The sequence below is a fragment of the Ammospiza caudacuta genome, chromosome 3 (genome assembly GCF_027887145.1).
Source record: "Ammospiza caudacuta isolate bAmmCau1 chromosome 3, bAmmCau1.pri, whole genome shotgun sequence".
NCBI classification, from domain to species: Eukaryota; Metazoa; Chordata; class Aves; order Passeriformes; family Passerellidae; genus Ammospiza; species Ammospiza caudacuta.
Window position 1 is genome coordinate 98,736,579 of NC_080595.1, and position 27,099 is coordinate 98,763,677.

A 27,099-nucleotide genomic window follows, 5' to 3' on the forward strand; every position below is an offset into this window, starting at 1 on the left:
GTGCTCAAACTACCTGAAGTGAGAGGCAGAGCTATGGCATCACTGTCCTCAGCGAACAGGCTCCATTCTGGGAACAAACTTAGTACCATACAATCCACTGAAGAACTTAAAACAATTACACAAGCCACAGGGCAAGAAGTTACAATCAGGAAAACACGAACACAATTTTGAGTTTGCATGAGTCTGTATGTTTCATGATACTGATGAAACACACAGGCAAAAAAACTTAAATCTTTTTGTGAGGAAGATCCAAACAAATGGCATAATTGCAGAAATTTCTGCATATCCCATGTCCAACCCTCAGCAGTCACAGCACATGTGTTTGCAGACATGAGCTGGCAGAACTGGTGTTGGCCTGACACATATACTGTTGGTGGTAAGGATTATCCTTTCCCCTTGTACTGCTTCACCCACAGTACCATTGTGCTAGGGAAATCATCTGTGAACTGGATGGTTTCACTATCCATGAAATGAAGTTCACTTTACCCACAGTATTATGAACTGACTAATAAGTAATAGCACCCAGTAATAATTGATTCTACCAATGTTTTGCTAAATTCCCTCTTAAAACACTTATCAGTTGTCACAGACATCTTTCCATTAAAATCCTTTCTTAGGATGTTTCGTGCTGGAGCTGAGGAGTTTCAGCAACACATGTAAACAATGGTTATCTGCTGCTGTGGAAAGCAACAGGTCCACCTGTGATTGGCCCCTCTTGGATGTTTACAATTAATGGCCAATCAAGGACTGAGCTCTCTTGGACAGAGTCTGAGAGAGCTCCTTTGTTATCACTCTTTTCTATTCTATTCTTAGCTTAGCCAGCTTCTGAAGAAGCCTTTTCTTTTCTATTTCTTTTTTAGTATAGTCATAATGTTATATATATATATCATAAAATAATAAATCAAGCTTTCTGATCATGGAGTCAACATTCTCGCCTCTCTCTCATGCTGAAAACCCCTGTGACCACGGTCACAGTCAGTCATGCTGCACATTGAGGCAACCAACAAAGAGCAGGCCTTTGACTTTTGTCTGGGACTCATTAGCTGGTGTTCTAACCCACATGAATAGATAATGTAATTAATGCAGATACACATCCCTCTCTGCCCTTATCTTGACCCATGAGCCTTTCCTTAAACTTTCTCTCCTCCATCCAGGTGAGGAAGGGGAACCCCAGGGAGGCTTTGGTGGGCACCCAGTGTCCTGCCAGGGTCAATGCACCACACTGTGAAACCTCTGCCCCCAAAGATGGCAGAACTTGGCTGGATAAGGCCATGGTCTGACTTTGAAGTGAGCTCTGCTTTGAGCAGGAGGTTGGACTGGAAGACTCACTGAGGCTTTTTTCAATTTACTTACTTCTGTGTTTCTAACTACTGGATATAACATTAATATATTATTGCAGTTGATACACACGAGCTTCAGGAGTTATGATTACTTTTTCCCACAGAACATACAGACTTCCCATAGTGATGTAATAGAGGAATGCTACAATATATCCAATACATTACATAAAAATATAATTCTAGTCTTCAGAATTTCTAGTAGAAAATCTCTATCTGCAATGCAATAAGGCTTTGGAGGCATGTTTTGTAGCATACCACTTAACTGCTGGGGAGAAGTTCTACTCTGAAAATCAAATATGATAGGTGCTTGCATAAAAATTCTATTAAGGACTGTAAATAAAACAGTATCCAGGAGGGTAAAGTGCACATTTGGCATACAGCATTGGCAAGTCTTATCTTCTAGACTAGGGAAAGGTGAATATCAACACATGCTTCAAGATTTAATAAAAAAATTACAAGACTCATGCAATCCCAGGCACAAGTATAGGCTGGGAAGACAATGGATCAAAAGCAGCCCTGGGGAGAAAGACTTGGGGGTGTTTCTGGACAAAAAGTTCAGCATGACTTGGCAATGCACGCCTACAGCCCAGAAAGTCAACTACATCCTGGGCTGCATCAAAAGAAGAGTGGCCAGAAGATGAGGAAGGTGATTCCCCCTCTCTGCTCCTGTGAGACTGCACCTGGAGTGAGGCTGCATCCCACGCTGGGGCCCTGAGCACAAGAAAGACATTGGCCTGTTGGGACATCTGCCAGAGGAGAGCCACTAAACTGATCTAAAGTGTTGGACCCGTTCACCTGTGAAGACAGGCAGAGAGAATCAAGGTTCCCTCCAATCTCCTCAGAAATGAAGGCTCCAGGAAGTCTAGCTTAGATCAGCCTTCCATTACCTAAATGGGGCCAGCAGGAAAGCTGGGGAGGGACTTCTCACAAGGGCATGTAGTGATAGGACAAGGGGCAAGTCCTCAAGCTGAAGGATGTAAGATTTAGGTTAGATATTAGGAAAAAATTCTTTACTGTGAGGGTGCATTGGAACAGGTTACCCAGAGAACTTGTGGATGCTCCATTCCTGAGCGTGTTCAAGGTCAGGCTGGATGGTGCTCTAAGCAACATGGTCTAGTGGCAGGTTCTCTGGCCATGGCAGGGGGGGAACTGTATGAACTTAACATTTCTGCCAACTCCAAACCATTCTGTGATTTTATTTTTCTATGATTCTATTTTTCTATGATTATGTGATTCTATGATAAGTGACAAAAATCCATCTTGTGAGCAATTTTTCTCCCCATCATGTCACTTTACAAAAATGGCAAAATCTCATAGAACATTACTGGTAGTTTCAGCTGCTACAGCCTTCAGATGCAATCCCCCTATAATTACATCCTACTGACACAGGCATAAATGCGGTTTCTTCTCATTAAGGCTTGCATAGAGGGCAAAATAAAATTAAGTGACTAAGAATTTACAGTAAAAGAATGTAATTTCCTTTTGCTGAATTTCTTTAGACCTCAATCAATTAAAATGACATTTGCTTACTTCCTTTGTGTTTAGGTATTAAAAATTTCTTGTTTGATTTTATTCCTGTAATACCAACTAAATTGGAAGCCCAGTTGTACTGGGTCTTATCCAAACACACAATACCAGTTTTCACTTGGAAGAGATTTCTTATGGCACAATTATGGAAAACAGACACAGCAGGAAAAAATAAAGTTTCTTGTTCCCATATCACAGTTGGAGACCATGGCACAGTAAAGGTAAGGGACTTGCCTAAGGCTACACAGAAAGTCTTTACATGTGGAATAAACCTGATCCTTTTAAGTCACAGCCCAATTCTACACAAAACCATCGTCCATTTACCCACCACTTGCTTTCCACAGTCTGTCAGGACTATGATTTAGAATATCACTGTGGGCAAGGTGTTTATTCACAAGAGATGGGAAAAGTGAGTCAGGAGAGGGAATGAGTACAGTTAAGCAGTGTATTAATCAAAATAAAAGCAAATATTCAGGAAAGCCAGGTGCAGTGTGGATTAGCACCTGGTTGACATAGTTCTGCAGTTTATCCATGAAAAGCAGAAACAATCCTCACAGCAGTACATAAAAACGGTCTTGGAAAGAGAATTTTCCAAAATTCTACAACTCTTGCTCTCAGTTTTTCCAGAAACTCAAAAGGCATGGAGCATCATCATTACTACTACTATTATTGTTGTTATTACTATTAAAGAATAAAATAAAAATGTTTGTATTTATCCACCCACATAATCAAATATTGCCCCTCAGTCCCTCATTCCTCCCTCCAACACTGAACACTTCTTTTAGTGCCCCTCAGCACATTATGTCTAAAATTAAACTGTAAGCACTTTTATGAAGAGGAGAAACCCAGTCCTACTAGGCTGGCAAAATGAAAAGCATACTTTTAGGTGCTGTAAAACACAACACTAGAAACAAAAGTGGAGTATTTTCCGTTGTTTATATTTTACAGAAGTGTTTTCCTTCAAAATAAACTAATAGTGAAGATTCACTTGCTATGTTTTTAGTGCAATCTGTTTACTCAGGCCATGCAAAGGAAAGCACCTCTCCTTTTTCCCAGCTGGAACTGAAGGCATGAAGGCTGCAGCAACAACTTTCACCTGGCTGAATGTTAAATGAGGATCTGCCCAGCAAATAGAAATCCCTGAGGTTCAAACATCACAGTGGTCAAAGTTTATCAGGAATTGTTCTTTCCTTTTGTGAATTATTTCTCCAGTGTCTGATGAAGTGTAGATGATTGCATTAAGCCCTGGATAGTAATTTGATAACCCTCAATAGAAGAAAAAGTATTTTCCCATGCCATCATTTGAACTGTGTGCTACAATACATTCTGTACAAGACCATGCTGCTGTAGGTAGAGAGTAGTAAAAAGCAAAACACAGAGCAATTATATTTGGCCTCTAGTGATTCAGTCTGGATCATATAATTGTTCAGGCTGAAAAAAACAGATGGTTTTTCCTCATGCATTCAGTATCAGACAGTAAAACATACGCCTTAGGCAGCAACTTTCCATAAAATTATACAAGTACTGCCATAGCCTTGTATTTCATGAAAAGCAGCAACTTCCATTTTGTTTCAGCAGTAATCAGTTTTGTTGCAGATCCTTTCATCTTATTCCCCTGCTCCTGAAAGCATATACTAATTGGAGAAAAGCCAGTTTATGAAAGATAATATAAGTCAGAAGCTTTGATTTTTAATCAATCTGCCTCTTATAAACTTTTCTAATTGGTTAATTAGGACCTACCAAGTCTCCATTTGTATAATTTTCAGTAGAATTTTACTACTGTTTGATTTAAGGTCTGTTCATATGCAAGAGGATGTTCAGTTTAAAGCAATTGTTAAAACATTACTCAAGGAGTATCATGAGGAGAAAAAATACACCCTGGGAAGATCTTTCAGAGCTATTTTGCTACATGACTTAGTGCTAGAAATAAAATAATTAAAAGTTAAACATCTGCAAATTTTTGTGGCCTCTTCTGTAAATAATAAAAATATATCACTGTTAAAGTGGCATAATTAAACTATTAGACCACCAGAGTTATTTTTCAGTATTAAATGAGGTCTGATTTAATCTCCATACAGGTAAGGGCATTCTAGATTATGACCCAAACTGCTTGCACACCATTGGCAGTGCCAGTGTCCTGGATTTTGTATGGAATTAGAAAATGTTTGAAAGCTTTTGCTAACTGTAACTCTAATCAAAAAAGTAGTTCTTACTTTTCCTCCTGGTATACTAATGCAGTTACTTGCCAATTTAGAGGAAGTTGTTTGCATTCACAAGGTCTGAGTCTTCATAGAAGTTATTTGAGCCCCTCCATAAGAAACTCTTTCCACAGCCAGTGGCAGTGGCCATGCTTTCTTGACAGTGATCAGGATCTTGCTGAGTTGAGTACCCAAGTGCTGCCTTTACATGATATTTAATCCTGGAATGCATAAAAATCTGTGTGAAGCATTAGATAAATAAATCTGCTGAAGATTATACTGGATGGATAGCACCAATAGATACATTATGGGTTTAGATAAATGGGTAAAATACCCAGAGAAAACCTTATTAAAAAAGGAAGGAAAGACAGTCTTTCTCAGCACTGTTCCACTTTCATGGGGACTATTAATTTTGGTGAACAATTCTCACAAAAAGCAAAAAGACAGATGTGTCTTGGCTAGATGTTATCAGCACTCTCAAGCCTCTTGATGTGTGAAAGGGAGAATTTAAAGATTCAGTATCCCAGGCACTTGCAGAGGAAGACAGAAGAAAAAACATCATCTCCTGGGCCAGGAGTTACTTTTATACATTAACACAATTTTCAAGGCACCAAGTTCCCACAGAGGAAGAATTAATGCATGTTGTTCAGCTGAGGGCTGGTGCGCCACTTTCCATCCCAGAGGAGATGTAAATGCTCAAGGCAGGAAGGCAGCACAAAGCTGAGAGCAACCTCTGGCCCTTCCTGATGCCTCTGAGCAGGTATCAGAGCTGGGTGGGAAGGCCCTCTCTGAAAGCACATGGAAAGAGAAACACTGAAGCATTTTCCTAGCTTCAGGAAGAATTGAAAATGAGAACGTCATCTAATGCAGGCATGAGACGGACATTTACACAGGTCCTGCAGTATCTCCCTTAAAAAGTAATCTTTTCAACATTCCTATAAAACAGATAATGCACTGCTGGCATGGTGGAAAAGAATACAGCTTAACAGTTTTGATAGTGCAAGCCATGTGGATTAAATTTTCCATCATTTATAGTTTCAGTGTGACTTGTTTATGCAAGAAAATGAGATATGACAAAAGTTATTACAATTTGTTAAGAATGTTTGACAAAAGCTGCATGGAGAATAAGCGTTCTTCCATAGAAAAAGCTCATAAATTTCTTCTGTAGACTTCCTTTAAAATGACTTGCACTTCAACCTTTTCTTCAAGTGGCAGAGTGTAGCATGTTGAGGGCTTGATACTGCACTCCCTTCTACATAGAAAAAGTACAACCCTGGCCACGGAGAGGTAGAGTATGAAGACCTCACAGTCTTAGAATGGAAAAATAAACTGGATAGGAATCCTGATAAATAATTTTCCAGAAGAAAAAAGTATTTCAGTAAACCTGTCTTTTTATATATTTTTTCTTTGGGTTAATTGCTACCTTTTTCAGAAATATAGAAATTTGATTGGAATTTCATGTCTGACTTTTAAAATAACTGATTATATGCCTGAAGCAACTTATTTAGAAAGGTGAGTTTTGTCAGGCTGCGATGGATAAATTTTGTTTTAAAAATACTTTTCATTCCAATGTGGGATGATTTATTTTCTCTAAAAATTAGGAAAGTTTATCAAGAATGAAACAGTTTACATTTGCAGTGTGAAAAAAGGTGTTGTCAACCTAAACTGCTCTTTTCTGGCATATTTTTAAGGAATCGTATTTTTAGCAGAGTCTGCTAAGTGATTGTATTTGCTTCTATTGACAAAGCAATGAAGAGGCTGGAACAGGAGATGATATCAAAACAAAGCAAATCAAATAGCTCAGGTACCTACAGGGCACAAATAAAAGTGTCATTAAAAGAACATTTGATAATCCATTCCATCATAGACAAAAAATAAAACATCAAGGTAAGTTTCTCCAGGGTTCTAAAATAGGAGGCATCATACTTCCTTGAGCAAGCACATTCACAGAAAAGAAAAGAAAAGAAAAGAAAAGAAAAGAAAAGAAAAGAAAAGAAAAGAAAAGAAAAGAAAAGATGCTTTTTCTTAGTGCTCAGAGACACTTGTGACCTAGATATTTTCTAGTTTTATTTGCTTTAACAGGAGATAAAAGAAAATTAAGAGTAAAGCACGTGCTCCTCCAGATTTTAACTATTTTAATGACTGGGAAGCATTATACTGATTTGCCTCAAATCTGTAGAATATCACAAAATCCTCCTATTATCACTTTCAAAGCATAGGTCTTTTTGTAGACCAACATTTTCAAATGTGAATACTTAATTTAGTAAATCAAATCTGTATTTAGACAACTCTGTAGGTTTTTAATTTTGCATCACATAGCTCCAACACCCAGTGACAAGTCTGGTAGCTTACATAGCAACATTGCTTGACCACACAAACTTCACAAGATAATTAATTAAAAATAGGAATAGAAATTATGTTGTCTTTAACACACAGGTTGCAGAATTTCTATAATTGTTTTAGAACATATAAAAAATTAAGGGAAAAACTTTATTATAATGAAATAGAGAAAATTTAAAGAATTACAGTATGAAGCTGGGGAAGTGAAAACCACTATATGACCTTTTCTTTAAAATAATTTTTCTTTTTCAGTTTATTTTTTTAACCTTTTTCACAACTTAGGGCAAAGGGAAGTACTCAAATAACATTTTTCTGTAAAAGTGTTTGCTAACATATTGCACTTGGATGTATTGCTAATGAGAAAAATAATTCTTAATATAAGAAACATATAGATGTGCTAGAAAGAAATGTATTCTGTAATCATCACCGTAATCCTCTATAAAATCAGCTTTTTGGGTCTTCGGGATTTAAGATAAAAATATTGCCACTACCTTTGGTTGGGTTTTTTTAAGTAACAGAGCAAACTTAAAAGCACAGAAAGATTGTAGGACTGCTGGTTGTTTTTTATGCCACAAGAGCTGCCTGTCTGCTTGGTGCTCATCGGTTACCTTCACTGCCTAATCGACCATCAGTGGCCAACAGTGCCAGCGCTGGCTTTGGCAGATAAAGTGAAGAAGGAAACACTCTGTGCTGGACGAAAAACAGCCTGCCTACCCCGTCCTCTGGAGGTAACCCCACTCACTGTGATTCAGCTGGACCCCTGAGTAATGTGAAAGGGAGCCACGCTCCCAATGGCTGCTGATGGTCTACACCATTAAATGCCATTAGAGTGATTTTGGCCTGGGTAAGACACCACTTTTCTAGGCAGTTCCTGGGTATGGCCTGGGAGTTACCACGTATCTGGATGAAATTTTTCTCTGGACTTGCCTGTTTTACTACGGATATTTACTACATTTTTACTACAGATATCTATTTTACTACAGATAGGTCCTTCTGGATGTCAAGATATTGTGTTGAAAAAACACTATCAAACAAACCTATTTAGCAAAAACTGTGATTTACAGTGAGAGTATTTCACATCCTGAGGATATACCACAGCACCAGCCAGCCAGAGTTCTAGAAGTATTTGAGCACTGCTCTTAGGTACGTGGTGTGATTCTTGGGGCTGTTCTGTGCAGGGCCAGGAGTTGGATTTTGATGATCCCCGTGGGTACCTCCCAACTCAGAATATTCTTTGATTCTGTGATTTCAGTACTGTTTTACATCTTAATCAAAGGTCAAGATAGGGACAAAATATATTGAAAATTTAATAATTCAAATTCAGGTTCCTGATTGACATATTTTAATAAAAACTTGGGATTAAGACAATTAGCCCAAATTGATTATGAGAGGTTGATGCTGTGGGAAGCACTCGAGTCAGCTGTGCATTTTCACTTAAAATATTTAATCTTATTGAAGAGCTCTGGAACAAAAATCAATTTCTTAATTTCTCTTATTTTTCTCCTGTAGTATATTATATGCTGGATTTTGCTTTGTTTTTACATTTGCTTTTCATTGATATATAGTCAACAACATTGACAATTAGGGAGTTTTTCAGGGGAAAGGGCACTCAAAGGCAGTCATACAAAAATACTGTACTGTGGTACATGAGCAAATGGGATTTCTTTTCACCATGTCTCTCAAGAAGGCATCTTAGCAACCCTTGGCTACTTCTACAATTTTTTATCCTTCCAGACATGTGAACAAAGAAGTACCCACAAATTCTCCAATAATAGCTTTCCAGGCTGCAAAATAACACGGCTGTTCTGGCAGCAATGCTCAAGTTCATGATATAGGTGAAGAATCTATGGGATACTTGTCTTTGTATGGGGATTCCAAATTATTTGCTGTCATTAAATGTGGTTATCTCACATGTTAACCAGAATAGCAGATAAGTAAATAAATCACACTTTAAAAATATTTCTTTTTAAATAAAAAAATTATTTTAAGTAGAAACATCAGAACTTTGAGGTGTATTATACCACATCATTATATCAGCCTGTGGTGGCTGTGGGAGGAATGGTGCAAAGTGATAAAAAAATCAGAGATACTGATTAATCTGATCACTTTATGATGCTTCAGTTCAGGAAGTTGATTAAGATGGGACTGATTTGTTATATTTAATATACTGAAATACAGAAGAATATTTTTGAGCACCCCATTGTGGAGGGTTAAAAAGGAGAATGAGGAGGCAAGAGCAAGTCTATCCTGAAAAAAAACATATATTCATGATGGAATTAAAAAAAAAAGTGGTAAGCATAACAGTGTTTACAAGCCTGTGCTACCTTATAGCCCCAGTGTCCCTCACAGCTACAACAGACATCAAAGCAGCCACAAATGCCAGGGCTTATTAAATTTGGCAGAAATATGCCATAATGTTATCAAGAATTGCCATTTAAAAAAATTTCTTCAATGTAACAAGATCTAGGTCTTCTTTCTCTAACTTTATTTACTCCTAGCAACTAATAGCTGGGTTTTGGTTTTTGTTGAAACCTTACAGTTGACTTCAGTGGAAGCATGGCTTGTGTTGGGAATTATGAGCTGACTCATAAATATCACCAGAGCAGAGAAAATCCTGTTAATTTCCTATCATTTTCTCTCAGTAGTAAACAAGGATATAAATGGAACACAGAATATTTTTCTAACATAATGCACTGTTAGTATTAAACTTACTTCTAAGAATCAATCACAGCACTTTAGCTCAAGGGTGTTCAGTTTTATACCACACCATTAGTCTTGTCTTCCTTAATCTAAATAAGTCCTGCACTTTCTGGAATCTGAAGTGCTCTTTCTTGTTGTTAGGGAGCAGTACTAACAGACCAGAACCTGATGGCAGAAGCATGTGAGATTGCAAAAGAAGAATCCCATCTTACAAGGTTCAAATGACAATGAAAATTTCATGAGTTTAACTTACTCACAGCAACACTTATCTCTCTCTAAGCTAATCCATATAATATTGACAGGAAAGAAGCACAAAGTTTCAAAACTGAGGGGGCAGTGGGGCATCCACCTATTTTCTCATATGTCTAAGTTTCTTTGTGTTTAAAAGCAAAGAGCAGAAACACACTTTGTCAAGAATTAGGTCTTGCTGCAGAGGGTACAACATACATCTTGTTGCTTTGTATCACACACTACTTTGAGAACAGAAAACTTGCAGCGCTGTTTAGGTCTTGAGACCTAAAGCAAGATGTAACACTTTTCACAATAAGCCTTTATTCTATCTGAGTCTCTATAGTCAAAGCCCAGTGATGTGACTCATTTACTCTATTTTTCAGGGTCTTTTATCTCATAATCACTCCAGCTGGAAAGAGTATTACATAATTTCTTCCCTGCACCAAAGCAGATATTCTGAAGTCCCTGCGAGGTGGGGCAGCAGCTCTGCAGTCACTGCAGTGTGGAAGGGCAGCCCCTCTGTGCCCACCTCTGCTGGGGCATCCCTCAGGCTGCTGCTCACACCTCTGCCTTCCACGGCCAAAGCTGTGCCCGTGCACTGCTCTGGCAACAATAATGCTTCTGTTTCAATTATGAGTTGTTTCATTAAATGCTGAGTTGCAAAGGTCCTGGAACAACTGTTGAGCTTATGCAGAATGTTAAATACACAGTGATCACTTATTTTCCATATGGGGAAAAACCTGCCCTTTGATCTTAAACACATTAAAGCTGCTGCTTGCCTGTTTGAAACAATGCATGAGGGTGCTTTTGCTTTCCAACATTTTATCTTGCAGTGGCTTTCACTTTTTGCCAAAATTGTTCTGCTCAGAAATTTGTGTGAAACAAGTTTGCATTTATCAGACATATTGCAGGCACAGAGATTGTCTTATATGAATTTCATTTTAGCAGATCAGTTTCCTTTCACACAGGATGATCCTGTAAGCACTTATCTAAGTGTTTAAGGCCAGGCTGGATGGGGCTCTGAGTAATCTGATCTAGTTGCAGGTGTCCCAGCCTGCAGCAGGTGCACTGGACTCAATGATCTTTAAAGGTCAGTTCCAACCCAAACCATTCTATGATCCTGTGATTCCATGTGCACATTTTGATCAGAGATGACTGTGAGTACATACTGCTGAACACTGCATACTTCCAAGGCTGGAGAGGAAGTCCTGGAGATCCCTTTGTTAACCACACAGATGAAGTCAGTTTCTTGGAGCTTCAATGCACAAAGTATTAGCCTTCAGTAGTTGTATGGACCATACTGGTAAACAGGGTTGTAACTTCCCAGAACTGGGGAACTGGCAGACATGCATCTTTGCCAGAAGGAGAAAAACACCTCTGTCAGTACAAGGAGGTCCAGTTGGTTGGTATATTTCAGCTAAGAATGACTCCAGGCTCTTGGGGAGCCAAAGGAACACCTCTCTGCGACTCCCAACACAGCATAATAACACTCTCTTCAGTGTACTCAGTCCAGACAACTCCATCATAAGACACAGCAGTGCTGTTCTCTTATATTAACAATGTGAAGCTGAGATACATGGTAATTTTGCCTCCTACAACTCATAGAGGTTCACATTAAAAATCAGTACAGGGTAGGCAATGAAGAGCTTTTGCAAATTATGAGCCTCTGAGAGTCTAAATTTATAATTGTCTTTAAAATATTAACTGAAGTGCACAGGAGAAGTTTGGTAAAATTGACAATTTCTCCTTCCTAGGCTAGGAGTGATTTAAGCTATGTATGGCACCCAGACAGAGCACTTCAAGCATAGCCAGGAATTGTTCTTAATTGAGATTCACCAGCTGACTGCACCTCCTTGTAGTGAGAACATTGCTTTTCTCTTTCCAACAGAGATGCATGTCTGCCTGTCTCCTAATTCCTCAGAAAGACTGAAAATGGAAGAGTGGATTCAGGGCAAGCCAAAACCATTTTATATATTAAAAACAAATTATTCTCTTTTCATATATTTCGTGATCTATTATGAACATTTATTTACATAGCTTTACAGAATGAATGTTGAACAGGACTGGGTATCTTGATTTAACTGAAAAATCATGTAACAGTATCCATCCATTCATATGAGAGCTCACAGATAAAAAAGTAACCCAATCAACCAAAGCAACAGAAGATCATTCAGTCAAACCTTCCTATAAAACTGTATGAAATAAATTGCTTTTTAGTATGCCCGGAGCATCACTGAACTCAGACAATCACAGGCAAATAAATTACCAATAACCTGTCTGTTAGAATCAGCATATTAATCTCTAATGAAACTATAGTTACAGTGGCTTCTTTTACAAAGGAAGTTTATAAAAATCACAGTCCTATGTTGGCTGGAAGGGACCCCCAGCAGTTATCTTGTCTAAATTGCAGAAAGCAATTTCAATTACATCAGCTTGCTCAAGGTCGTGTCCAGTCAAATGGTGAGTGTCTGCAGGGAAGGAGGCTGTGACCTCTCTGGACAGCCTGGTACAACACCTGACTGCCTGCACAGTTACATTTTTTTTTCTTAACATGTAGTTCCATTTCTTACATAAGAAACACTGAGCATCACATTACTCCTCAAAGTCTAATCATCAAGTGATTTTGTTATTTTTTTTTTACCAGCTCACCAGACTGCATCACTCAATGTTAAGAACAAGTTGTCTTCATGAGCTGGGATGATGGGAGAGTCTGCATTCTCATCCTTCTGGTGCTATTCTCTCATGGCTATTCCTCCTTATGCCAATAACCTCACTGAGTTTGGTTTTTTCCAGTTGTAAAGCTAACATTAATCACAGAATCACAGAATTGAAGAATCACAGAATCATAGAATGGTTGGGGTTGAAAGGCACCTTAAAGACCATCTAGTCTCAATATCAAGACCCCTGAACTCAAAATAACTTCACAGTTTCCATTACTTGCATTTCTATTCTTAGCACTTTTTTCCCATTATTTTGCTGGTAATTTTTTCCTGCAGCCCAGGCAAGAACAAGACATTGTTTTTTTACTATGAAAGACAAGGCTTTACTTTGCTGTAACTTGACTTAATTGTTCATATTCCTTTTATCTTGTCAGAGAGTTTTATTTTAACTTACTGAAAAGACAAGAAATATCACCAAACCTGTGCCAATGAAGTAAAAAATGTGCATGTTAATGGTATATTTATTATATAAATTATTATTTCTTTACCAGCACTGAAGGACTTTCTAGCAATTAGCTGGTATCTACAGACACAGAAACCCTGAGTAGCTGTTTTGAGCTGCCCTGCTTAGGAGTACTCATTTGCCTGTGGAGCTCTTTTGAGGCTCAATGCAGGGATTAAATGCCCAGGCAGAGGTTTGGATGTCCAGCAGTGCAGCACTTTCATTTGGAAATTTATTTATCTATCATCTTTTGAGCAGATATGTGATGTCTTTCCACAATGTGTTTCCTCTACTGTGTGCAGTAGGTCACAGGCTACACCTGCCCACCATATCAGCTTTTTTGAGTTTAGGGGAAGAATGAGGGTTTGTAATGAGAGGCCTACAGGATCTGTTTGAAGATGAAAAGGCTACTCCAGCCTTCAGCCAGTGTGCTGTAGTGCAACCAGGGTGGCTGGAAGGCTTTAGCACAAATGTAGACCATCAGAGAGAATTTTCTTTTAAAAAATGAGTATTCACATGTTCCTTGGAGCTTATGACTGGGTGTGACCAGGAGTTCACTTAGCCAGGCTTCTGAAGAGTACAAGTGACTGCAGCGCTTCTTGAGACTGAACTTTTCCATGTTTTTGGGACATGGGAAGAGCACAGCCCAGCCACAAGGCCCTGCAGCTGCAGGCATCATATGAAAAGGGCTATGCCGGCAGGCCTTGGCCTGGCCTAGCAGAGAAAAGCAAAAATACCTACTGAATCCCTGCCAATTTGATCTGCAGGAAGACCTTTTCTTAACTCTAGATTTGATCTCTAGCAGTTAACAAGAAGAAAAATGCAGCTTTTTGCTTCAGAGGAAAGGGGAGAGGGGAACTAAAAGTCTTTGATTGATTTTTCTTCACAGCCCAAAAGAAAAAACTCCAAACCATCCCACTCAGTTGCTTTTGCCAGCTGCCTCAGGAAGTCTGTGGCTGACCCAATGTGGATCAGGTAACAGCTAAATGAAGTACTTGAAAGTTTCTCTAAATAATTAGATTTTTCCAGAGTTTAAAAAAGAAAAGTCAGCTTGGTAATTCAAGTCCATATGAGTCTGCTTTCTCATGGAATAAAGTTTGCTGTGAAGTTCTTTGCCATTTCACTGCCTGGACAGCCACAGACCAAAGCCTGTCCAGCCCTTGCAGCGGTGGCTGGAGCAAATATGAAAGGAAGACTGTGGAGGAGCCAGGCTGGCTCTTTACCAGCAGGCTGTGGCTGAGGGGCTTCCTGAACCTCAGACTGAGGATCTGAACAACTCTGCTGCTATCACATTGTTAATCTCAGTTCTGGAAACTTTTTGCATGCATACAAACTGTGAATGATTTACAAAATTTAAGAAACAGCACTATGAAGATTTATATTTTCATTTGTTCACCTGAACCTACTCCTGACAACCTGCCCTGTTGCCACCTGTGTGGCATTCTGAGCGGCTGTCAATCACCACTCCTGTTAATTTAATCTGTTTGCATCTTGACTTTTTAAATCCTTATTATCTGTTGATTCCAAATAAATAATTTTTCAGGAACTAGGGAAGTTACAAACAGGAGTGAGCTCTGATTTCCAAATTCTAATCCAATGACCACTGAACCCAGCCCATGTCAGGCCAAGCAGGTTTGCAGCATTAATGAAAGCTGGTGTCTATTTTCCATGACTCACAGTGAGGTGATATGGCTGGAATAATCTCCATCTGCCAGCTTCTGTAGCTCCATGACCAGGTGTCTCTGTGGAGACAGCTACACTACAGGGCTGAGCCACTCAAATGCTTTAACTGCATGTATAGTACCTAACATTTCTGCTGTGCACCACAGGATATTGTTGTTACATAAAGAGACACTGCTATTTCAAAATATGTTTATAACCTGCCTAATACAGAGGAGCTGGTTGGGGCCACACAACTTAATTTTAAAACTGCTTTTATTTAATTATTGCAGTTCCTAGGTAAGTCTCGTATCAGAAATATGGAGGAAAAATGGGCTAAAACCAGTATTTGGAATGGCATTACAAAACATCCAAGGGGAAAAAAGTCTCAAATTGGCAAATATATTGTGAAATCTGCCCATGAAAATAATCACACAGTGTCGGTCACAGAATCACAGAATGGGTCAAGTTGGAAGGGACCACAGGGGGTCATCTGGTCCCACCTCCCTGCTCAGAGTCATCCCAGAGCACCTGGCACAGGATTGTGTCCAGAAGGTTCTTAAATATCTCCAGTGAGGGAGACTCCATATCTTCCCTGGGAAATTTTTCTGGTGTCAGTCACCCACACATTAAAGAAATTCTTCTTCATATTCAGGTGGTACTACCTGGATATAAGTTGTTACCCATTGCCTCTTGTCCTGTTGCTTGGCATGACCAAGAAGAGCCTGGAAACCTCCTCTTGGCACCCTCCCTTCAGATACTGACAGACATTGATGAGGTCCCTCTCAGGCAACTCTTCTCAAGGCTGAACAGGCTCAACTCTCTCAGCCTTTCCTCACAAGAGAGAGGCTCCAGTCCCTTCATAATCCTCTGCTTGAGCTGCTTCAGGAGCTCCCTATCTTCTGTGTCCTGGGTAACACCAAACTGGACACAGAACTCCAGATTTGGCTCACTAGAGCTGAGTAGATGGGCAGGTTTGCCTCACTCGACCTGCTGGCAATGCTCTTCCTAACATACCCCAGGATACCATAGTTCCGCAACAAACAAATATAAAAAGTCTTCAGCTCGTTAATCTCTGGAAAAATCAAACTGCTGCTCACAGCTTCAGTGACTCCTGGTCCCCCTAGAGTCAGCAGAAACTTGTCTTGCATATGGAAGACTAAAGCTGGACCTTGGGTAATTACTGCACAAATGCAAACAGCTTGCTTTTAAAAAATTCTTCTGTGCATGTTGAATGTATGTGTTAGATTTAAACAACATCATAAATGTAAACTGCACTTGAGAAAACTGTGCAGCTGGTAGAGTCCATAAAGATAAAAGAAATGTTTCCATAACATTTAATTTTAAGTTGACATTTATATAACAAAACTATGGTAAAGCTATGTTTAGCCGAAGTTGTTTGCATATTTTGCATCCGTATCACCACAGTCTCTCTCCCTCATTTATATAGTTACCACATTTTGGTAACCACATTTCTATAGCAGAGGCAACAGCTACCGCAAAAGGAAAACTGAAAACCAGAGAATTTGTAACATTTGGATAAACAAGCCATCAATCCTCGTGCTGTAACTAATCAACAACTGGATGTGTTCACTTTTGACTAAAGCAATTGGCCTGTTCTGAGTAACAGAGACACATAGCAGAGCTCGTACCAAGTTCTTGAACATTTAACTGTGAAAATACCCCAATTAATATGATTTTAGTTTCTCAGACAGAAACCCACTATTCTGAGATATTTTCCTTAGCAACAACAAGGCCATAGAAATGTATATTTTCCAGTCCCATTGGCTGAGTAAGGAAAAGGCTTAACATAAGCAGATCCCTTCCTGACTGCCATTGCAATATAGAGAAGTTTTCCTTGATACACAAAAAGGGTACTTTTTAAGAGATGCAGAAATCAGCAATTTTCATGTTTGTGGGGTGACATCCCATCCCTAACAGAATGAGTTTTGCTGTCAAGAGTTTTGCTGTCAACATTAATGAGGTTAAGATTTCCTGAATCAGCTGCTTTTTCCATAACAAATGTGTATCAGCTGCAGTAAGCTATAGCAAAGATGGGTCTTCACTGCAGTTAAAGGTGTGAGGACACAGTGAGACCACAGCCTGTGTCAGCCTGCCAGGGTCAGCTTTAAATGAGCTAACTTGAGTTCTGACAAAGTGCAGCCAAAGCAGCACAGAGGTTAGCTCAGGCTAGCTGGCCCATTATTCACCCAGCTTTGCAGACAGGCTGTGTAACTCATGCTTGTGCTCCAGCCTGGCACAATTACACTACTTTCATTCCCAGGTTGAATGCATAAAAACTAGCTCGTGAGTGTCCACAAAATCTTCTGTTGACTTCACCTGAAATTTTGAAGGTGTAAGAGTGCAACGTACCAGACAATATTTAAAATAAATTTCTCTAAGGATCTCTTACAGAAGAGTATTATTTTTATCTTTGTCATTACAAAAACAGACATTTTTGTGGACCTTAGGAAAAGAAAGCTTTTAAAAAATAACTGAATATCTTTAACGAATGCTATGAAAAACCTTGAAAATTCCAATGAAATGGGAAATTCAGGGAAAGCTGTGCATCATAATCAGCAAATTGCAGGGCTTATACTTAAAGTGTCAATTAGGTTACATGACACCAGTAGACTAATGAAAATATATTTCTCACTACTGTTGGTCCTTGGAAATCTATTAATAGAAGTGAATCCAAAAGAAAGAAATTATACATCACACACCTTGATATTCAATGAGTAAATGTCTCAGGAAAGATGCTGAGGACACTGTTTCAGCCAGCACTTTCCACACATCTCCCTCCCTGCTACAGTGCTGAGAGTAACATCACAAGCAGTAATAAATACAGAACAGCACTAATCAGATTTGTTTATGAAGGGAAACTAATTTCTTAGTAAAGCTCCCAGCTCTTTTTAGAAACTTCTAAAATTTGAAAAAGTAAGTATTATTTCACACAAGGGTCAACAATGAAAGACAAACCTTGAAGTCAAAGAAATGTGTGCATGGAAACAGCGCAAAATCAAGTCTGAAACCAAGATTCAGCTTTCTGTTGCGATGGCTGCAAAAATGCTTAGACCTGAAGGAACACTTTCAAAGGGTGTTTAGCTGCAAATGTGGATATTTGTATTCAGTGAGATGTTTTAGAAGGTCCTCAAATTTTGCACCTTCTACCGTCTTCCTTCAAAATTTAGCCCAAGAAATGGACCCAAGAATAGTTTTATTCTTTTTGCCCTAAAAGACATTTAGATGATTTCAAATGTGGTTCTATGAATTACAATATGGTCTGGCTACAGTTTAATAAGAATATTCACTTGTATCACACAGTATTGTGAAATAAAATTGGTGATACATTGCTGATAATGGTTAAAACCAACTGACTGGTAAGAAGAGTCATCCCTAAGAAGAGTGGTTGAAATTAACTGCTAAGCTTAAAATATCTTCCCATTGCTAAAATAATGCATTTTCCATTATTAAATCAGAGAAAAGAGACTTTAGACCATAATATTTAGGTGGCAAGTTGTAGTTCCTTAAGCGTGTCTGGAAAGCGTGCAGCCTATAGGAAGCACAGTCTTGGATGGAGTCTCACAGGCTTAGATGTAAGATTAAGAGCCAATTACAACTCCAAATTATTTCAGGACATCAAATCCGTTTTCTCCAGTTCATTTTCTATCTTGCAGGCTTCTCTCCAAGTAATTAACAGTGTGGGTGAGAGACCATTGGCTTCATTTCCCACTCACACCTGAGTGTCTCCCTGAGAGGAGTTCCCAGTGAAGAGACATTTGGTGCTACTGAGCTGGACATGGAGTGCAGGGAATAGCATTATATACATAGAGCCCCTCCATGGGCTGGGGAAAAAAAAAACCCAACCTAACTTTCACTTTGCACTTTGAAAACTTTGACAAATCAAGAAATCTTTAGGCCATGCTCTTGTTAAGACAGCCTTGAAGACAAAACTAAAAGAAACTAAAGGTAGTATTTTATGTTGTATAATACTGGGAATAATGACACAAAATATGGATTATTGACACAAAATATAACAGAGGCTTAGTTAAGAACATATAAAATGGAATTCAGTAAATGAGTACTAAGGTGTTTCTTACATAGCATGGCGTAAACCCCAAAACAGTAGAAATTGTCTTCAAGTATTGCAAATGGTAATAAAATGATTTTCCACACTGCACAGGCGAAGAATATTTTTGATAAAAAAGAGATAAAGGCAAGACTTTGTCCCCAAAATGATAGCAAGGTGAGAATGGAAATCTTGCAGGGAAATATTGTAAAGATACTGAGCATGAATGTAGTGAGATTCTGCAGTGAGGAACATTCTGGGAGTGTGAATGAGTGCTGGTCATAGCTTTGCTGTAACTGCCTATCCTGTCAGAAGGAAATGTAAAGAATAAGTGACAGTAGAACACTTGCCAAGGGTCCACAGCAAAAGATCATGCAACAGAAAATAAACAATCAAGGGTAACTGAATCAAAGCAACAAAAGTCAAATAAAACTTTCTACTGTTTTTGTTCTCTGTTGCATAAGCATATTTAAGTCTTTCATTTTGCTCTAACAAAAAAATCTTTTGAGAGTCTTTCTGTTAAAGAGTGGTACTCTTTCATATACAAAGGTCTCCACTGTTTGGATTGTGTTTCTATGTTCTGCTGACTTATCTAGTGGATATATAATGTTGAAATTACAAAATCTTACAGACTAAGCAACAGTGTTTACTGAACTTTGGAATAAAAGCTAAGTAGCTTTAAATGACTTGAAAGTTATAAAAAGAAAAAGGAAAAAAACATAGAAAGGAAGATGAGATAGATTATGGAACAATAGCCTGTTAAAATAATCTAGTCTAATTTTTATAGCTGCTCAAGTGCTCAAAACACAGCCAAATTTCCATGATGCTACTGACTTAATGCCTTTGAAGACTTACGCCAACAGACTTCTCATGCGAACAAAGAAAACAAAAACCTATCTTTTTCATGAGTTACATACAAATCTTAACTTAACAGGATCCAGATAAAAAGGTAATAACAACAGACAAGATTAATAAACTACATGAGCATACACACTGCACTGGCAGCAGGTTTCCATCAGCTTGAATCCTCAGGCTTGCCCTTCACTTCTAAGCTCCACGTAGTTGTATTAAACAGATGTCAGACACAATTTTACTGCACAGGAGGAGCCAAGCATCCAAGCCATCCTTTGAGCTAAGCCTCTTTGAAAAGATGGTATGTTTCATCAGAACCCACTTTGTGGTCCACACTTGTTATCTCAGAGGCAGGTCAACAGAATAGCTGCCAGTCAAAAATCCTCTCTCCCACCCATCCAGGTGACAGCATGAGATTTAAAACAAAGGTCTGGGGGTGATGTGTGAGAAAATGTCTGGAAAAACATACCTAGAAAACCCAATGAATGTGAGGAGATGGAAGATCAACTACTATAACACACCACCTATGCTTGTCTCTAAAAAAACCACCAAAACCCCAAACCTTAAAAAGATGAGGAAAAAGTGTAGTATCTGGCATTTACTAACCTTGAAAAATTATTCTCAGGTAATTGCCCTCTATTCCAGGCAGTGTAGCAAATATCTAAGCACCACTGCAGATAGACACTCTAACAAATACCATTTCCATTGAAAAGTCTCCTTCCAGCGTCCACAAACAAGTGCTTGCTGCTGACACAGCATCTTCCAGTTACTCACCCAACTTCCCAGGAAAATCTCAGTCCCACACAAAATCTGCAAATGTATATGCAAATCACCTCCTTCCCTCTAAGCTAGCTTTTACGGAGCAAAATAAAGATTTCAGATATATATTTGGGACTAATCTATTAATCTACTAATCTATCTACTAAAGTGGGAGAAAAAAGCATGTTGGGATTAACTACAGGAACAATGAACTTTTCTTCAAGAAGGGTTCTTCATTTTATCTTCCACGTGGATTAATGCCCAATTTTCATATTTTTAAAAACACATTGAATGGTATGATGTAATCAGCATCCAACCCCATTTACTGCCTAACATTTAGTGTACATATAACATATGTAGCAATTTTGAAGACAACAAACTTATTCCTTGTTTGGCATTCAAAAGAGAGTCACTTCATTTTCTTCCCCTTGCCTGTAAAGGACCCTACCTAAAATTGGGTAGGTAGATGGTATTCTGGTGCCTATGTATAAAATCTGATTTGCAAACCTTTAAATCACAGGCTGCTTAATGTCAGTAATTATCCTGCTCTCTTATTTAAAAGACAGCAGCTGCTTTGCTTGTCTCCAAGGCTGGAAGTGGCCCAGGCTGAGCAGCTCTTGGCTATGCAAAGGTCACTGACATAATCCATGATCTGGCTGGGTTCAACTCAACATTATTCATTTACCTGCTCCTGTTCTAGCAGAAACTGTTGCTCCCTCAACTCATTCAAAAAGCTTTAGTCCTCTAGGGAAGAAATCTATTCCAGCCCTAGACAAATTAGTATTTTCCTCTATATTAAGATGCAAATAACTAAATGATAATTAAAAACTATTTCCATATTCTCCATAATTCCAAATCTAGAGCAAATGAGAATTCTTTACATATTTATTCAACACAGCCAAGTATAAAGTTTTTCCAGGAAAAAAAAGGAAAGATGTATCCTACAGGAGGAGACTCCTTGGTGAGTTTCAGAGTTATTTCCTTCACAGAAGACTGAGGGAATCCTCTTGACTGGCTAACCTAGCAATTTCACATATCAGAAATTTCTGGTATCGCATACATCATTATTACATTACTGATGAAAATAATAATTTGAGGATTTATAGATATGCTCCTTACCAGAAAGTGTAATACTTTTGCCAAGGAATATATTTTTGCTACAGAAAGAAAATACTCGAATCAATAGGTATCATGTTTTATGTGTACAAAAACATAGGAATCACCAATTATTCAGGTAACTTTCACTCTTCATTTTGCTCTTTACTGCCAACAATTAAACTATAGTGCAATTCAATTATTTTTAAGTCATATATTAACTGTGTTTTACTCTTACATGTTTGAAATATGGGTGCTACCTTTAGGCAGCTTCAACAAAGGCATCTTTAGCTTGGTTAGCTGGTTATGGTGCCCTGAGCAGGTATTTTTAGGACGAAGTATGTTTAGATTTTAGGTTAGGAATTAGGAAATTAACTGTTTTGCATAAGAGCAGTGGCATGTCCTAGCCAAAGTCCACCTTCCCTTTCTGTCTCAAAGCTTTCAGCCACAGCAATAGAGATGAGGGTATGAAAATCAGGGAACATATGGAATACTCCCTCAGACTCTAGTGCAGGACAGAGCCTTCCAGTGCCAGGCACAGTATCTTTGTATTTAATATCTGCTGACACGTTTATCTTTGATAAATCTGCTTAGTTTCTTCCACCTGCTATCTTAAATATTGTGCCAATGTAAAAGCATTAAAGGGTCTCTGTATTCACTATAAAAACTTTGAACCATTCATAAGCAGGCATCTTTACTGCAAATATATGTCTGACTATTGCTATTATTACTAAGCATGTTGTCTCAAATTAGATATAGAAAATTACAGAAAATTAAAATATTCCTCCTGGCCATTTTCTTAAATCAAAGGATTTTTTGGCAGGTGGATCAAACACAATTCAATGAAAGATATACCTTGGGGCAAAATTTTTTCTTATCTATTTAGATTTCAATTTAGGGATCTTCTGTGTAATGTCAGCAAGACTCATGTCAGACAGATAATTTATAAATATACCATCAAGATCTTGAATTATACAGCTGAGATCAGAAGATAGAGGCATGCTCCAGATATCATGTTTAAATGGCAATAAATGCCTGTTAAATAAATCAATGGTGCCTTAGATACTATAAATGTATTCCAAATTGTTAGACATAGACAAGATCAGAGCTCATTATTGGGGTGGACAACTCACATGCTAGTGCCAAGCTTAAGGACAGGGTATCCCAGGATTTCTCAGATGGTGCTAGATTGCTTATTTTAGACAGCTTCCACCCTTGAAGGGGACTTTCAGGGGAACCAAACTGATCTTCTGGCTAACTGAATATGTATGATCAAGTCTGCATGGTGAGCTTACCCACGGAGATGTAATTCTGTTGCTAGTGTCATATCTTATGTAATTTCAGCCTCCAGCTACTGCACTGGAGGACTGAAAGACTCCTAGAGATCATGAGTCAGAGCTATCAATGCCACACAGATATTTAAGAATCTTTAGGACATTCCAAATGTCAGGAGATGCTCTCATTTTAGGCAACAGAACAGAGTGCTTCGTGTGCCTTCAGGCAATTGCACGCATGCTAATAAAATATCTTAGACTTGAGCTGAATCCCACCCTTCTGACAGTGTCACCATTTGAAAGGTCTCTCTGACATTTTTACTGTCTAAAGTACGTATGACATTGAAAGGAAAAAATGCATTCCCTAAGTTGCTTCTGATGGATCATAGATATTTTTACTGTGAAAGCAACTTGTACTGTGCTAATTTTTTTCTCACTAAGGTGATACAGGGAAGTGCACCATTAAAAGTTTAATCAGAATGTTCAGACAACTGAGAAAAACACCACAAACCCTAATTCCTTGTGATAAACTTACCCCTAGGCCCAATACCAGTATCACTTTTGTGAATATAGCAATAGAATTAGATCTACTGAGGCTGAAAAAACAGATTTAGGGTCAGAGAATTAAGGAAAAAACCCTAGAGGACTCTGTTTCCTTCCCACAGTAAACTAATCAAAGGCACTGTGATTGCCTTCCAACTTTTTAAATAAAATAAATAATTCTAAAAAATATTATTAGAATTATTGCAGAAATATTTCTCTCCTCATCCTTGCAGATAAAACCTGCCAATGCCAGGGAAACAAGACATACAAATATATATATATAAAATCCTTATATATTAGATTTTGCACAGATTTCAGGAAAGGAGAATGTCCATCCAAAGGCTGAGACCTCAAGTGTAATGCAAAAATTAGTGCATGGCAAAGCTATTTCACTACAGTGGCTACAGCAGCAAATGTTGGAGGCTTGTTGAGAAGCTGTGAGGACTGACTTTACATTGCTTGCAGCAACATTAACATAGCTTTTATTTGAGCTATTATGCCATTGCAAGCAGTATAGTTTGGTTTATAACCTAAAACAGAAGAAAAAGAATGATTTCATCTTTCAAGTAATTTGATTAGGAACTGACTGAGCTACACTCAGAATCTGCTTGAAACGAGCTCTTCACATCTTCCTGGATGAAACCCTCTGTGAAACTCAGTACAATGTGAAACATTCTTTGCTGTCCCACTGGTTTAGTGTGAATTTGTGCTGTTGGATGATGTTTGTGCACTGATGGTGACATAAATATCCAGAGAAGTTTCTTGGGCTGCGTGAGGTTCAGCGCGGCGGCGCTACAGGGCCAGGTGCAGCACAGCTCCAGGGAGGAGCAAACACCTTCTGGAAAGCACTGCTCACCCTCTCATCATCTCCATATCACAAAAATGCATTCTTTGTTTCTGCCTTTGGAAAAATACGGCCATGGAAAAATGAACATGCCCATGTCTGAAATAAACCAAGCCAAGATTACTCAATGCACACGCACGAAAGAATGTGGAATTGCTCACTCCATAGCCCAGCTGAAAATGATAATGCAACAGTTACAAAAAATGCTTTTCTGTGATATAAATGTCACCATTCCTATCAATATAAATCCTGGATTTTGACAAGGAAATATAATACCATTTAAAAACTAACTTTTTAAGAAGAAGTTAATAATAATTTGTTCCATTGCAGCATTGGTATACTGATGCAGCTGATAATTTTAGATATAAAACAAAGCAATTTTCTGATTTGTTTTTTCTCTAAACCTAAGGTTTTGATCTAAGATTTGAGATCTTCTCTAATGTTAATTACCCCCAAAGCAATTCCAAAATGTAATATACATTGTTACACAAAAGCACACATAAGGTCAAGTCAGTTGTGTGTGAAGCAAGATCTACCAGGTCTAATTTTAACAGCAGTTTGGCACCACTGGCTTTTATGTTGCCTAGGGGTTTTCATTACAGTGGTTAGTTAACATTATATCATTGACAACAAAACATCTCTGAAACATTACTGTTTTGTTTCTTCTTCATATATTTTAATCCTTTGTTTATTTTCACAAATATGTAAATATAGATAATGAACCCTTGTTAAGATGCAGAACTGAAAAAACTACTGTCCTCAATATATCACACTTGGTTAGCAACAGAAGTTTCCAGACTGCTTGATTGTTATTACAGAATTTTTCCTTCATCTGTCATAAAACTTTTCCTTCTGTACCTGACTAAAAAGGTTCCATTTCTCCTAACACCAGCTAGTGTTATTATTGCAATGCTACTTCATGTAAATATTATGAGATCAAATGTTCTCAACCACTCCATTTCACAGACAATTTAATAAGTACTTCCTCTGAAACATGAAGGCCAAAAAATAAACAGATTTAAAAAAAATTGTGAGTGCAGCACTATTTTTGAGGTCAGGAGGGCAAACACTAGGTTGGAAGAGGAAGGGCAGGGGCGAGTCAGAGAGGAAGAAATGTAGGTCTCTATATTGCAGTACTCTTGCCTCATGTGCTGTAGATTCGTGATCATGACTAGATTTGTCTTGATAGTCTCACAGTGAAAAGCCAGAGGAAAGAGCCTGCTTCTGAAGGCTTCTGAAGTTGGGGAAGGATAGGACATGAGCTTGATGTCCATTCAGTTCTGCGCTGTGTTCCTTCATTAGTTTCTTCAATAAAATTGTGCGCTTTTTCTTTTTTTCCTTTGCTGCTCTCCTTTGCATGGTCCTTTCCAAACAAAATTCAAATGCTGAGCTCAATTGCAGTTCTTAAAAAAAAATAAAAATCCAAAAAACAACCTCCAAACAAACCAGCATTCAAAACCATGTAAAATTAGATAGTTTGAGTTCTTAAAATCCTGCACTGTATAAAAAAGGTTTAGAAGAAGGCAAGCAAATTAGAAAGAGAAAAACTCAAGCATCTCTAAGGACAAATATAATCCAAATTATTTTGTAAATGCAAGAGGTGAATAAGAACAGATTTCCTAGAAATGTTCATAAACTCATTTGTCACAGAAAAAGTACATGATGATCTCAGCAGGATTCCAGCCAGAGATTTCTGACATTACAAGAAGGCTTGCTTTTTCAGATATTTAGCATTTCCTCAGTAAAACTAGTAGAAGTTCAAAGCATTTTGAAGCAGCTATAAAGTTCTCACTAATGTGGAATGAGTCCCAGGGCTCAGAATGTTTTTAGATTTCTTGTTTGGTTTATATTCCTTTAGTCGGTGTGGAGCAACTTTTAAAGCAACTGTCTAAACACCCTGAAAGAAAAGCATTTATTTATTAGCTGAAATATTTTCTCAAAAATCATAAAGAGGATCCTGAAAACCAGTTTAAGTAAGGAAGAAAATTTATCTGACAAGAGTCCTCACATCCATCTTCCTGACCCTGTATGTATTGATCTTACCTGCACAGGTAAGATCAGTAGCAGAGCTGAGATCCACTCAGAAAGTGTTCCAACAAACTCATCACAGTATTGCATAGTGTAAATGTGTTATCTGTATTAGGTGATGATTAAGCTGATTTTAACATGACAATTTTTAAATTAGTCAGCCAATGTCATTCCTTACCATGGTTTGGACCTTTGTAAGTTGACAATTTTCTCAATATAATAAAATAAGCCAATATTTACAAGCCAGAGTTATTTTCAAGCAAAGGAGAACCTTATGCTTAAATATTATTCAAAAATAAACTAGGATTTAGTCTTCTTCTGTAAAAGAATTCTAAGGTAACAAAAAATTGCTTTTTGGAGATTAAAGAACTGGTGCAAATGTAGACAGGCACAAGTCAAGTGTTTTAGATTTGGTTGCCTATCTATCTCCCCTTTTTTCACCTCATTCTTCAAAACTGCTGATATGGGGTCCCTGTCT

At 38.1% G+C, this 27,099-nt stretch overlaps 1 protein-coding gene across 5 annotated transcripts in view; it reads right to left on the bottom strand.

Annotated features, from left to right (window-relative positions):
- The window catches only part of KCNQ5 (potassium voltage-gated channel subfamily Q member 5), a 278,572-nt gene that overhangs the window by 83,114 nt on the left and 168,359 nt on the right, over positions 1-27,099 (bottom strand). The gene's annotated exons all lie outside the window — the stretch shown is intronic.